General features: G+C 42.6%; 1 protein-coding gene across 1 annotated transcript in view; it reads left to right on the plus strand.

Moving 5' to 3' along the window:
- The window catches only part of ano8a (anoctamin 8a), a 66,518-nt gene that overhangs the window by 51,871 nt on the left and 976 nt on the right, over window positions 1-13,671 (plus strand). The gene's annotated exons all lie outside the window — the stretch shown is intronic.

Consider the following 13,671-nt stretch of genomic DNA (forward strand, 5'->3'; position numbering starts at 1 on the left):
ATATATATATATATATATATATATATATATATATATATATATATATAAATCATTCCACCGAATGGGTGCCTTTTACTTCCCCCTGAAATTATATCTATAAATGCATATAAAAATTAGCTGCAAAATATATTTTCTTATGAAAGAAAATGTCCTGCATGTGATCCAATTGCAAATTTAAGATACATAAAGATGATTATTAAAAAATACCAAGAATACTGAAGAAACAGCTTTTGTCACCTGTCCTCACTCTGTAACCTTACACTTTACAATAAAACATAATAAATAAAATCCCAAAGAGCGTTAGGTTACTTCACGTAACCCCGGTTCTTTGATAACAGAGTGAGGTGTTTCACTATGGAAAATGTTCCAGCGTGACCTTCCACGCAAGCTCCAATGACATTACGTCTGTCAAAGACAGACAGGTTGAGCTGTGCTCAGGGCTCCGCCCCCACCATAACACCACAGTCAACTGACCACCTCCTACTTATTCTAGGATGGTTTCTTTCTGTGACCATGCAAGGAGGGAAGTGTTGGTGAAACACCTCACTCTGTTATCAAAGAACCGGGGTTACGTTAAGTAACCTAACATTCTTTTTCTAACCGTTTGGTGTTTCACAATGGGAGATATGGCCCACTCCCGTATTGCAAAAAAGCCCCAAAGCCAACAACTATCCTAAGAAGGCTGCGAAGTACCGGCGTCCAGTATAGCATGAGCTAGGGATGACTGAGCCACATTCAGCCGGTTAAAACGTACAAACGTATGTGGTGTGGCCCAGCTAGCTGCCGCACAAATATCTTGTACCGATACTCCTCGAAACAGGGCCCATGATGTGGCCATGCTCTTGGTCGAATGGGCTCTTAGCCCAAACAGGGCTCTGTATCCCTACATTTAACAGAGACTAATTGTCTCCACAATCCAATGTGTCAGCCTCTGGCATGGCACTGGTTTCCCTTTATGAGTTGAGGCCCAAGAAACAAACAGTTGGTCTGACTTCCTGAAGTCAGCTGTCCTGTCAACATATGCTTTCAGTGATCGCACAGGACACCAGGAGTTAACGTCTTGCTCCATTTCAGAGGAGAATGGAGGAGGATGGAAAGTAACAGCTCTACTGAACAACATCTCTACGCAGAATCCATTACCTTAGGCACAAACGCTGGATTGGGCCTCAGACACACCTTAGAGACCCCCAGGTGCCCACTGCAAGCAGGAAGGGCTGATAAAGCGTGTAACTCACTCACCCTTTTAGCTGTAGCTAAAGCTAAAAGCAGGGCAGTCTTAAAAGAAAGAAATTTCATCCCTGCCCCCTCCACAGGTTCAAAGGGATGATTATGGAGGGCTTCCAGCAGCAGTGAGAGATCCCACAAAGGTACCAGAAGCCTAGAGACTGGCAGCTTACGTCGTACCCCTTTCACAAAGCAACACACTAACGGATGCTGCCCAATGGATTTGTCGCCAAAACCGATGTGACAAGCTGAAATAGCTGCCAAATAAACTTTGATAGTGGAAAAAGCCTTCCTTTTTCCAGTAGATTCTGTAAAAAACAGAGCACGTCCACAAGAGAGCACTGGAAGGGACTCTGTGCCTCTCTCCACACCATTCTTCAAAAACTCACCATTTGTCACTATACTGATAACGCAAAGAGGGGGCCCTCGCATTCTGAATTGTGTTAATGACCCCTGGGGCGAGACTAGCTAGATTTAGATTCCACCTTTCACGGGCCAGGCCCTGAGAGCCATGTGGTCTGGGTGGGGGTGATAAATTTCTCTCCTGGCTTGGGACAGAAGGTCCCTGTGACCAGGAAGAGGCCATGGTTCCCCTGACAGCATCTGAATAATTTTTGTCACCCAGGGCTTGGATGGCCACCAAAATTAAAGACCGGTCCTGTTCTCTCACTCTGCTCAATGTGGGAGAAATCAGGCTGAGAGATGGGAATGCATACAGCAGCATGTTTGACCACGGGTGAGCTAGAGCATCCACCCCTAGTGGAGCATCTGCGTCTGACAAGGAGAAAAACAGCGGGCAGTGGGTGTTTTCCCATGAGGCGAAGAGATCTACGGCGGCCCTGCTGTATCTCTGCCAGACCTGCTCCACCACCTGAGGGTGGAGCTGCCACTCTCCATACAGAGGGTTGCCCCTGGACAACAGATCTGCTTCTCTGTTCAGAATCCCTGCCACATGAGTTGCCCGGACTGACAGGAGTCTGGTGCTGCTCTATAAGATTAACTCTCGGGCCAGTCTGTGTAGCTGCTGGGATAGTGTCCCGCCCTGACGGTTGATGTAAGCAACCACCGTTGAGTTGTCTTCACTAAGACATGACGGTCCTTTAAATAGGGCAAAAAATGCTTTAAAGCTAGTAAAACTGCCTGCAGTTTCAGCACATTTATGTGAAGGCATGACATTCTGTGACCACACCGTTCACTGTCCTGCCCATCATCGTGGCCCCCCATCCTCTCAGGGATGCATCTGTTGTGATGGTGACCCTGAATGTTACTGCTCCTAGCTGAACCCCAGTGCTGAAAACCACTGGGTCCCTCCATGGATGCAGAGCCATCAAACATGCTGCAGATACTTTCATTCTGTGATGTAAATGGCGGCGGAGGCATAAACTCAGCGATGCAACCATTCTTTGAAAGTCCCTCATAATTAGAAGACCCAGTTTTACCACCGTAATTACTGAGGCCATTAGCCTAAGCAGGCGCAGACAAAGTCTGAATGAGACGACTCTCCACTGCTGGAAGCTCGCAATGCACTGGGAGAAAGATGTTATCCTCCTCCTCTGACAGCGTTATATGATAAGAGAGGGAGTCTATTTTTAGACCCAAATATTCTGTATTTTGTTTGGGCACTAAGCAGCACTTTGTCCTGTTTATTCTGAATCCCAGGTCTGTTAAATGTTTTATTACTGCCTGGGAGTCGCTGATTGCTTGGGCCTGCGTGCGGGAACATATCATATAATTGTCTATATATGAGAGGATTCTGATGCCGCGCGCCCTCAAGGGGGCCAGCGCTGCTTCCACGCACCTACTGAACACCCGCGTCGCTAACAAAAGTCCGAACGGGATCGTTTGAAATTCGTAGGTTTTGTCCTGAAAGGCAAACCTGAGAAATTTTCTGTGTGGTGGATAAATTGCAATATGAAAATAAGCGTCTGCCAGATCTATCATTACAAACCAATCTGCTGGACGGATGGATCGACAGAGTGTTTTGTGTGTTAACATTCTGAACGTATATCTGCATAAGTGTCTGTTTAGTACACGCAGATCTAAAATGGGTGGAGCAGGGTACCGTCCTTCTTTGGAATCAGAAAATAGCGAGAATAGAAGCCTTGTTGTGCTTCCTCGTTCGGTATTACTCTGATCGCTCGTTTGTTTAAAAATAAGGCAATCTCTTCCTCCAAAATGTGAGCTGAATCTCCGCTGCCTACAGAGAAAACAACTCTGTTGAATCTGGGTGGCTTCATGTTGAACTTAAGTCTGTACCCCTGGAAAATTGTGGTCATAGCCCATGGTGAAACTGCACATGTGCCCCACTTTCTCAATCGCTCCGAGAGCGGTCCCCCTGCATCGCAGCAGAGTGACGTCACGCTTGTGCCACAACAGGTCTCTGCTTTTTTCATTGAAAGAGCAGGAGCGCCCTCTGTTGGGCAAGAGCTTACACAACGTTTCATGTTTTTGTTTTTTTGTGGGGTGCATTCTGCCCTTACCAACGTGCCTGGCTGCAGAAATGCATTCTTTATTTTTATTGTTTCCCCCTGAACAAAATGAGGCCTCTTGGGGCACTGGTGAGTGTTTGGTGACACTGAGCGAGTGCTTTTGGGTGCGTGATGCACATTCAGTGCTTGATGACACTGTGTTTTCTGCCTCACAGTCTCCTCTCTCTGAACATGAGAGGGCTGAACAAACTTCACTTCTGTTGAACTGGGAACTGCAGGAATGTGTGAACACAGGCAGGTTTCCTCTTCTGCCAAGTTTCTCCTTTTCACTGGAGGTGGAAAAGGTGGGGTTGTTAGGTCGTCCACTTTTTTTTTGCCCTTGCTGGGGTGGGATGGACGTTTCCTGGCAACTGCTGCTGCGAAGGAATGCTTGCCCCAAGACCTTGGGTTTTCCCCTTTATTTTGCTGGTTTGGGTGACCAGCTGCTTGTCTGGGTGTGCTAAAGCCACCCTGCTGCCGCCGCAGCTGCTGCAAACCCAGGTCTTGGACCCTGTGCCGGGTGGGGGTTTGATTTGCGTGGCAAGCAGAGGTTAAAAGCCTCACCCTCTTGTTTTCTAAGGGTGCTCTTCTCCCTCAACTTCTCCAAGGCTGGGCCGAAAAGATCTTTGGTCGGGTCGTAGGCTGTGTCCATCACCTCTGCTTTCTGGGAGTCCCCCAGGCCTGACAGGTTCAGCCACAGGGCTCTCTCTCCTGCAACAGCAAGTCCCATGACACGACCGCTGCCCTGGCAGCTCCTCTGGATGAGCGTAGGATGAGATTGTTAACAACACAAATTTCATCCCACAGTGCAGGGTTAGGTGACCCCGAGTCCAACTGGCAGCCCATCTCCTCCAGGATCTCTGCTTGATATGCTGACAACAGTGTGACAACATTAAGAGAACACACAGACTGTCCAGCATATGTGTACATTCTCTGATAAATCGTCACCGTGAGGCGGTCCGATTTAGCTGGGAGAGAAATATTAGTAAAGGCTGAAACTGACCTGCGGTTGGGGTGGAGGTGGTACGCCACTGAGGGCTCCAACGCTGGGGATTTGGTCAGCCCCAACTCCTCCATCCCCTGTATTTCCACCTTGGAGCAGCCCTTGGTGGGGAGCCTGCTCCTAAAAGGGCTTGACCAGTAACGGCTCATTTCCCTCATACAAGATGGGACCGCCAAGTAGTGAGGGACTATTGTATTTGTGAATGGCAAAACTATGTGAACCTTTGCTTTCAGTATCTGGTGTGACATGACACCCCCCGCACAGTAATATCTGCAACTAAACATTTCTAGTAACTGTTGATCAGTTCTGCACACAGGCTTGGAGGAATTTTAGTCCATTCCTCCACACAGAACAGCTTCAACTCTGGGCTGTTGGTGGTTTCCTCACATTAACTGCTGCTTCAGGTTCTTCCACAACATCTGGATTGAATTAAGGTCAGGACTTTGACTTGGCCATTCCAAAACATTAATTTTATTCTTCTTGAACCATTCTTTGGTAGAACCACTTGTGTGCTGAGGGTCATTGTCTCACTGCATGACCCACCTTATCTTGAGATTCACTTCATGGACAGATGTTCTTACATTTTCCTTTAGAATCCTCTGATACAATTCAGAATTCATTGTTCCGTCAATGAAGAAAAGCCGTTTTGTTCCAGATGCAGCAAAACAGGCCCAAACCATGATGCTACCACTACCATGTTTCACAGATGGGATAAGGTTCTTGTGCAGGAATGTAGAGTTTTCCTTTCTCCAAACATAACTCTTTTCATTTGAACCAAAAATTTCTATTTTGGTCTCATCTGTCCACAAAACATTCTTACAACAGTCTTCTGGCTTGTCCATGTGATCTTTATCAAACTGCAGATGAGCAGCAATGTTCTTTTTGGAGAGCAGGGTCTTCCTCCTTCAACCCTGCCATGACACAATTGTTGTTCAGTGTTCTCCTGATGGTGGACTCATGAACATCAACATCAGTCAATGTGAGAGAGACCTTCAGTTGGTAGAAGTTACCCTGGGCTCCTTTGTGACCTCGTCGATTATCACACTCCTTGCTCGTGGGTCTGTACGTCCTTCTTTTGTCCACTATGGCCAGTCATACTGGAGTGATCTTTGTTGGTCCACCACTCCTGGGGAGGGTACCAATGGTCTTGATGTTCTTCCATTTGTACACAATCTGTCTGACTGCAGATTGGTGGAGTCCAAACTCTTTACAGATGTTTTGTAACATTTTACAGAAGGATGAGCGTCAACAACTATTTTTCTGAGCTCCTCAGAAATCTCCTCTGTTCCTCCATGATCCACTTCCACAAACATGTTGTGAAGAGCAGACTGATAGATCCTGTTCTTTAAATCAAACAAGGTGTCCACCCACACCTGATCATCATCCATTGATTGAAAACACATGACTCTAACTTCACCTTCAAATTACCTGTTAATCTTAGAGGTTCACATACTTTTACCATCACAAATATGTAACATTGGATCATTTTCATCAAAAAATAAATGACTAAGTATAATATTTAGCCTCATTTGTTTAACTGGGTTTTCTTGATCTACTTTTAGGACTTGTGTGAAAATCTGATGATGTTTTAGGTCATATTTATGCAGAAATATAGAAAATTATAAAGGCTTCACAAACTTTCAAGTGTCACTGTATACAGAAGTGGAATTTTGAAGACTGGAGTTGCTTTAAGATTGAAAACTCCACACTGAAAGTGGGTCAACAAAGACCATTATAAGATAAACTAATACTGGCTAATCTGAGTGGACCCACTACCAAAGCAGATAGCAAAACAAAACTAAAACGTCAAAATTAAAATGACTCAAATTTCCTACATTTCACAGCAATTCAAATGTTTTAACGGTTAATGCCACAGTTTTACGTTACTTGGCAGAATGATGAAACGTCGTTTGGGTTTGACCTGAGGCTGCAGACGTTCTACAGCTTATTGATGCTGATAATTTTTGCATTTACAAAAAAAATGCTCAGCAAATGGCCATGTATTGTGAAACTAACAGCAGTGTAAAGAAACAACTGAATGTTTTTAGGTGGGAATCATTTAAAGAGGCTGTAGCAGAACACTTAAATAACCATTTTGCACAGTCGTTGTTCTGATTATCAGGAAACTTCAACTGAACAGAAGTGATTTGTTCTTTCATATGATAGACATATAACAGACTGGAATTCCCTTATTGTGGCAACACCAGAGTAACTTTGGAGCTCAGACCTACAGTCTTAGTTATAACTACAAAAACATAGATTCTCTCCGAGCAGAAACAGAGACTCAAAAGAACAACTGTTTGGTTTTACTTTAAGAACTGTAAAAGTCCTAATAATATTATCAACCCTGGAATCACCACTCTTGGACAATGTTCTTTTAATTGTTGTTCCCTTCACGGAGCAAAGAGGGAGAACTGGAATTACACTGTGCCCATTTGTCTGTGTTGTGAGCTTGATAAATTGAAAATCTAGGTGAGGTACCAACTTCCATTTTTATGTGTGACACATCTAGTAGTAAGAAATGTCACTATCAAAAATTGGATTGCTATGTCAACATTACTGTATATCTTAGATCCTTATATACTGTTTCTTTTTATGTTTTATATTTTTGCTATTTTTGCATGTAACTGGGACCTTGAGTACACAATTTTGTTCCACCTCATGTACTACATGTGATGTGAATGACATGGAAGATACTTGAACTTGAAAATCCAAGATGGCCACCACCACATATACAGGTCCTTCTCAAAAAATTAGCATATTGTGATAAAGGTCATTATTTTCCATAATGTAATGATAAAAATTAAACTTTCATATATTTCAGATCCATTGCACACCAACTGAAATATTTCAGGTCTTTAATTGTTTTAATACTGATGATTATGGCATACAGCTCATGAAAACCCAAAATGCCTGTCCCAAAAACTTAGCATATCATGAAAAGGTTCTCTAAACAAGCTATTAACCTAACCATCTGAATCAACGACGTAACTCTAAACACCTGCAAAAGATTCCTGAGGCTTTTAAAAACTCCCAGCCTTGTTCATTACTCAAAACCGCAATCATGGGTAAGACTGCCGACCTGACTGCTGTCCAGAAGGCCATCATTGACACCCTCAAGCAAGAGGGTAAGACACATAAAGAAATTGCTGAACGAATAGGCTGCTCCCAGAGTGCTGTATCAAGGCACCTCAGTGGGAAGTCTGTGGGAAGGGAAAAGTGTGGCAGAAAACGCTGCACAACGAGAAGAGGTGACCGGACCCTGAGGAGGATTGTGGAGAAGGGCCGATTCCAGACCTTGGGGGACCTGCGGAAGCAGTGGACTGAGTCTGGAGCAGAAACATCCAGAGCCACCGTGCACAGGCGTGTGCAGGAAATGGGCTACAGGTGCTGCATTTCCCAGGTCAAGCCACTTTTGAACCAGAAACGGCGGCAGAAGCGCCTGACCTGGGCTACAGAGAAGCAGCACTGGACTGTTGCTCAGTGGTCCAAAGTACTTTTTTTGGATGAAAGCAAATTTTGCATGTCATTCGGAAATCAAGGTGCCAGAGTCTGGAGGAAGACTGGGGAGAAGGAAATGCCAAAATGCCAGAAGTCCAGTGTGAAGCACCCACAGTCAGTGATGGTCTGGGGTGCCATGTCAGCTGCTGGTGTTGGTCCACTGTGTTTTATCAAGGGCAGGGTCAATGCAGCTAGCTATCAGGAGATTTTGGAGCACTTCATGCTTCCATCTGCTGAAAAGCTTTATGGAGATGAAGATTTCATTTTTCAGCACGACCTGGCACCTGCTCACAGTGCCAAAACCACTGGTAAATGGTTTACTGACCATGGTATTACTGTGCTCAATTGGCCTGCCAACTCTCCTGACCTGAACCCCATAGAGAACCTGTGGGATATTGTGAAGAGAAAGTTGAGAGACACAAGACCCAACACTCTGGATGAGCTTAAGGCCGCTATCGAAGCATCCTGGGCCTCCATAACACCTCAGCAGGGCCACAGGCTGATTGCCTCCATGCCACGCCGCATTGAAGCAGTCATTCATGCAAAAGGATTCCTGACCAAGTATTGAGTGCATAACTGAACATGATTATTTGAAGGTTGGCGTTTTTTGTATTAAAAACACTTGTCTTTCATTGGTGGGATGAAATATGCTAATTTTTTGGGACAGGCATTTTGGGTTTTCATGAGCTGTATGCCATAATCATCAGTATTAAAACAATTAAAGACCTGAAATATTTCAGTTGGTGTGCAATGAATCTGAAATATATGAAAATTTCCTTTTTATCATTACATTATGGAAAATAATGACGTTTATCACAATATGCTAATTTTTGAGAAGGACCTGTATATGTAAACCAGCCACCCCTATAATTTGAGGAAACTATGTTTTTTAGTTCTTAAGTAGTTTAAGACTATAGTTTCTTCAAATGATTCTCCAGGTATTTGAGGAAATGATGAGTGATGAATCTGTGGTGGCCACCCTCTTGTTCCACCTGGTGGTGGATAAATTGCTCCCTCTACTCACAAGGACCCCATCATTCTGCGCTGCCTCAGATAGGCAAAAAAAAGCTATACTTATACACAGTGCAGCTCATATCCACTTGAATATCTTGCACAAAAAACATTAAGGTTTACTTGCATTCCCTGTTCAAATCCAGTCCAAAGAAAAACACATCTTGAAAACTAGAAACATTCACTATTCAAATGCCTCACTGACAGGGGACATTGGCATACCACCTTATTTATTTTGTATTAAAACATACATCACAGACATGCCACAACATTTTAGTTTTTTCAAAACTCCATCCTTCTGGCATTAAGAAACAAAACAGTATAATTGTTGTAATCAATCACTGTTACCTTTTTAAATCAAGATGAACAGCCATGGAATCATGAGACAAAAAGACCTGTGGCATCAGTACTTTGTTGCACCACCTCTGGCTTTAACAACAGCTTGAATTCTCTGAGGCATGAAACTAACTAATGACAACAGTACTCTTCATCAGTCTGCCTCAAATGTCTCAGTGCTGTTCTCAGATCAGCTCTGCAGGTTAGAGCCGTGTCATCTGTCATTTTCTTCCATTTCCACCAGAGATTTTCAACCGAAATGAGATCAGGACTGTTTGCAGGCCATGCCGTTGATAATAGTAATAATAATAATAATAATAATAATGTGTTATATATTGTTCCCATACAATGGCAAAATTAGCTCTCTGCATTTAACCCATCCACCTCCAGGTGGTGTGATGGGCAGCTATTGAAGGCGCCCGAGGAGCAATTGAAGATAGGGTGTGCTGCTCAAAGACACCACGGGATGTGCAATGATTGGGGATCGAACCTGGGACTTTCAGGTCCCGAGTCAGCTGCCCTGCCTCTACCCCATCTCGGTCTCCAATTTAAGGAAAGTTTCATGTCCTTTGCCCAACAGTAAGATGCATTATCATATTGAAAAAATATATCATCACCAAACATCTTTTCAACTGATGGAATAATAAAAGTGTCCAAAAATACAACACAGACGTTGGTATTTATTAAATATACTGACTGCCATCTCCCACGTGTCTCTACCTGATGGGACACTTTTACCTAGTCACCCACGGTCTGTGAATTCTTCTTATTTCCACCCACTAGTTTCTCATTTGCTTTATGCTGGTGAAGATTCTCAGTCATCCAGGACATGATGAATTCAAAAAACGTTCAATACAAAAACAACTGGACTTTATTTGTAACAGAAGACGTTTCGCTCCCTTCATATCAACACTTGCTCTTGTCAAGGGCTGACGCCTTTCTCTTCCTCTCCGTCTCCGCTTGGCTTAGCTCTGTCCTGTCTGTGAAACTGCTTTAGAGCCTCCCTTCTACAAATCTTCCGAATCATAACTATGGACTTGGATTTGATCAGTTGGTCCCTCAACACAATTGATAACATTTCTTTGAAGAGAAGACAGGCTTTAGGCGAGCTGATTTGCCCTGTTGGCACGCATGCAGCTGGATATCTCATCGGCTTGGAAGACTTGATGATGTGTCTATCTTTGCTGTCATTCGTGGGATGTTAAGGACTCGTATATAATTGGATTTATGACAACTGGTTTCCTGCTTTTTGGATTCGGCTGGTTCCTGGTTTTCCAACAAACAAGGAAGTCATTGGCCGCAAATTTGGACCTGGTTCAGCTGCCTGCCTTATATGGTGGCTCAGTTCGTGCCTCGAGCACCCAGACTCAAATGTTTTTCCCCCCTTGTGGAATGTCGGCGTCATTATGTGCTTGTTGTGCAATGTTTTATTTTCATTATCATGCTGTTAATCTTCAGCCAAAGATTAAGAGCATGTTAGAATTTTTTTTTTTGTCTCCAAACCCTATGTGTTATTTTCACCACTTTTTATTGTCTGTCCAAACAGATATCACTTGTAAATGAGTCTTCGAGGCTCAATGTGTTTAAATTAATGTTGAATGAAAAAAAAAAACTTCCCATTTTGTTTGTAAGTGGTCCAGATTTTAGACACAGCTGACTGGGAACAACCAACATGTTTTAAACATTTTGTGATGATTAAACTTTGAAGAAGCTTCATGATCTTCTTTGTTTCACCTGACGTCATGTTGGATCAATGATTCTTGTCAGTAAAGTTTGTGCAACAGCTCTTAAAGGTGACTGTTTTTTAACTGAAGGCTAGTTAGCAGATTTAATCTGATGTAGGTATTTTTTTCATTCATTCAACTTTTATTTATACAGGTTATGTGTTTTATCACATTGAGCCGCAAAGACTCATTTACAAGAGCAACGTGTTTTAAACAAAGAACAAAGATGAGGTACAGACAACACTAGACAATCATAAAAAAAGCATATAAAATGAAAAGTAAATAGAAATTATATTAAAAAAGAAACAAAAACATCTACATTTTAAAGCAATGTAAAATACTAAAAACAGGAAGTTCAAGTAGGTTTATTGTCATTTCAGCACATGTGGTACATGAGGTAGAACAAAATTGTGTACACGGGGTCCCAGTTACATCCAACAATAGCAAATTATAAAGTTTAAAAAGAAACAGTAAACAAGGATCTAAGATATACTCTAAGATAAACGCTAAACGAACGCCAAATGTTACGCTAAAAGATCTAAGATATACGCTAAATAATGTAAAACAATATGGTGTAACAACAGCAGCACGAACATGAGTCTGTGAGCAGATGAAAAGTAATATGAAAAAGGACGTTAAAAAGTTAAAAGAACATGTCTGCATTGATTTTTGTAATTCACCATTTGAGAGAGTCGTTTTTTTCCCTCTACTTGATCAAAAAAGTTGAAGACAATTTAGTCAGGATCTATATTTTTTTACTGGTTTTGTGTGTTCCCAGTCCAATCCTATTCTGTTCTTGCCCTTCCTCAACAGTCTACTCTTGTGACTCCATACCCTGTCCGGTTCTCCCCTTTATGTGTTGTTGTTGTTTTTTTGCTGTTGTTTTGCTGCCTCGCCAAACTTGGCTTCAAATTGTGATAGTGTTGGTCAAACTTTGTTAATGAACCCAACAGCAAGTGTTCAGAATGACAGTCAGCTACTCCCAGGGTTTAATTTGTAAACCAATCAATGCTGGAAAGTGAAGAGCGGGCGGAGCCATGGGGGAGGGGGGGTGGCATCTGGAGGGGGTCCTTCCCCAGAAATTTTTGAATAAAGTAGATGTGATTTCCTGCATTTTGGTATATTTGAAGGGGTTGTTTAAAAATCTATGTTTACCTACATTTATAAGCGTTCCGCTTCTGTCAAGCATCCTACACCCACTCCCACTTGATGGTTCAGAGCCGACCACTGTCCAACGCCACATGTGAAACATCCAGGCGCCTCCTCCATAGCTGCCTGTGAGCTCCTACCCGCGTACGACTGCCTGGTTTGCTCGCCAGTCACCCCCACCACTCTTTTAGGGGCAGAGGTTTTTGTAAGGGTAGATGTGGAAATGCTACTTGAAGAGGCAGCTCGTATGTGATGTTAAGAAGCTCGGCTGTTGTGTTTAAAATGAGTGTTTATGTAATTATTTTCAGATTACATATCCAATATAAGTTTCATTCATTCAAGACAGTCATATTTGTTCATAACTTTATTATTAGTAAGCCTGAGAGTTGCTGGATCCAAACAAACAGTTCCCAGAACGCACCCTGTCAAAATAAGAGCGTTCCCGGATCCTGTTCCGTCAGGATCCGGCTTAAATTAAGCCCCGGCTACCACCACATAAAGTTTTAGCTCAGTATCTGTAAAACTGCATAATAGCCACCTGAAAAAAGATTTAGCTATGGTGGCCATCTTGAACTGGCTTGTCTCCCAGGTGCGGCGGTACTGCCAGTGATTACTTTCTGAACAATTTATTAAAACCCGTCCATTGGTTCATGGAGTCCAACAGTTCATGTTAAAGTCTAAAGCAAAACTGTTGATGTACTAGTATTGTAGTACTTGGGGTCTAGTACCCCAGTGTACTTAAATTACTCTCAGCTACAACACCCAATTTTGGTGCAATAACTTAAAAAATGACGTAACTACATCCGTTTCGTGTTTTATGAGATGAGTCGGCTTTGGCAGCCATTTTGACTAAATAAAATAGATTTCTGGAAGTTTCATTAAATCCATCCAGTGGTTCATGAGATATTTTGCTAACAGACAGAGCTGACTCCATTAGGTAACGCTAAAGTTTACAAAAAGGTCATTTGTGTGAATTATAAACATGTTTCTGATGCCTAATGTTGATTAGCTTGTTTTCATCTGTACCACGATACATGATATTTTGCTAACAGACAAACATTTGAACAAACATTATTATGCTGATGGGGTAAAACCAGTATTGTCCACCTTTGCCTTACAACGGCAGGCAGCAAACCAGTTCTGTTTTGTTTTGTTTGGTTTTACGTGGCATTAAAAGGTCAGATTATTTAGTGAAAACATTTTTTTTACTTTTCATTTTGTTCTTTGTAAAAAAACTTTTTATTTTGACTTTCCT

This window comes from Nematolebias whitei, chromosome 9 (assembly GCF_014905685.2).
Source record: "Nematolebias whitei isolate Nwh7 chromosome 9, NemWhi1, whole genome shotgun sequence".
NCBI lineage: Eukaryota > Metazoa > Chordata > Actinopteri > Cyprinodontiformes > Rivulidae > Nematolebias > Nematolebias whitei.